Here is a 2,115-nt window from a genome sequence, read left to right as displayed (position 1 = left end):
GTCGACGCCCTGTATCAAGAAGGGTCAAAGCCCAATAATCAAGAGAACCAAGAACCATATTAAAAATGGTTTTCTAATTCGTACTTAAAATGGACAACATCCATACTTAAGACGAACTAAAAATCCAGAGTCAAGATGGCAAATGATCCGAATCAAGAGGCATGCCAAGAGTGACAAAGTCACAGCCACAAGAAGGACAAGGTCCCAACAAAAGTGCCAAGGGATCAAATAATCCATACAAGTGGGCGAGTTACACAAGTGTCTTTAACACAACCTTTAAAATACAATTAAACAACTTCTTTAATCCCTAGCAGCTCAATAATATTGATGTAAAATGGGATTATCATCACAAGTAAAATTAGCCTGCACAAACACAACAATGCTCCAAAACAGTGATTCTGGCCAGCCTAGTACCTCATGTCGCAACTTAGATTTGAAATGGAAAACAGCAAAACTAGACTTTATAACCTTCATGAAATATGTAGATACATATCTTAGGGTTTCAAATAAACAAGAATCACCGCAAAATGTATTTTGTACAACAAGATATAGTCAAAACACTAACAGCTGTTCATACAGAATTTGAAATTCCAAAATCTGGACAGAACTGGTTCTATGTTGCGTCCCATATTTCGAGTCTATAACAGCTGAATCAGAGTTCGACATAAACATAGGAGTTGTAGGTCTACAAATTTTCTTTCCAAATCATATTTACTCACTGTAAACTAAGTTCTAGAGCGAGAGATATGCATAAAATACCAAACACTAGCTAGCTCAGAAACAGATTTCGACACTTACCAACAAGAAGTGTGTGCTCTTGAATTCCAGCCAAAAGGGCCAAGTTTTCTTGTGATTTTGAAGAACACTCTGTTTAGATATGTTTCTAAAGTTCTAAGGCTTGAGGAAAACGAAATTACTAAAGGAGGGGTGAAAATATATAGTCAACAAGTGATGTTTATCCCTTGGGCAGCTGTCCTTCAAAGGTGCTGCCCAAAAATTTGTGTGCTGCCCAAAATGTATACATATACACTTATATATATACCTCATCTCCTTTTAAAGTTAAACATAATTCTAATTAGAATATTACCTAAACACCCCATCACAAATCCTTAAATTACGATAAGAATTTATGCTAAGCAAGTTGGCAATTATCACAACACCTCAAGTTCCCAAAAATGAGACTAAAACATATTCTAGTAATTAAGCAACGGTAAATCGACATGCGACTCTTGGTTAGTATCTAGGGGTGTTACAAAGTGCGAACCTAGTTTTTTCCAGAATCTGGATGGAATTTGAAATGGGGTAAAGCACTAATGTTTATAATCCTTTACATATATTCCATTACCAATATATGTTGTTGTTTTTTGTATATACCAATATTTGTTTTACCCTCTTTTCAAAATTTTGTACTTGCAGATTTTGATGAATTAAGTTTTACAAGTCAAGATGCAAGTTTAGAAGATGCACAAGAACTTGATATATATCATGGTCTAGCTCAAGATATATTTCCTAAGTTTTTTTTAAGGTGTTGAGCAAATAGTGAAACTAACATCAATTATGGGATGTTAACCATTTTGTTGTAATTAATAACACTCTGTCTATATATATTATCATTTTGTATCAAGATTTTCAGTAGTGATTTTGATTTTTTTTTATGAAAAACATTTTTTTGTGACATAAAGCTTGGTTGTTTACAATTACAGACCATAAATGCACTTGTCCTTAAAAGATATTTTAGGACTAGAAAGTTTTTAGTCCTTAAAGATAATTTAGGACTAGTTAAATATTGGTCCTTAAAGATAATCTAGGACGAGTTGATTGTTTGTCGAAAAGATTTAGCGACTGAAAATTCAATTTTTCCCATGATATAAATCGATCTATTAAGACCAGATATGTGGTCCCTAACTGTATATTGCGACCATTCTTTTTACTGGTCTCTAGATGGAGTTTACGACCAGTATGTTGAACCCGTCGCTATTGACATTTTGCGTCGGAGCCAACAAGGACGGGTGGCGACCAGCTATTTCCTTTCGTAATTGATCTACTGGGACCAGATTTAGACTTCTAGGGACCAGATTTCCCTTCCTTATAGACCGTTTTTCTTGTAGTGATTGT

This window comes from Solanum tuberosum, unplaced genomic scaffold (genome assembly GCF_000226075.1).
Source record: "Solanum tuberosum cultivar DM 1-3 516 R44 unplaced genomic scaffold, SolTub_3.0 scf00492, whole genome shotgun sequence".
NCBI classification, from domain to species: Eukaryota; Viridiplantae; Streptophyta; class Magnoliopsida; order Solanales; family Solanaceae; genus Solanum; species Solanum tuberosum.
This window is presented reverse-complemented; position numbering follows the sequence as displayed.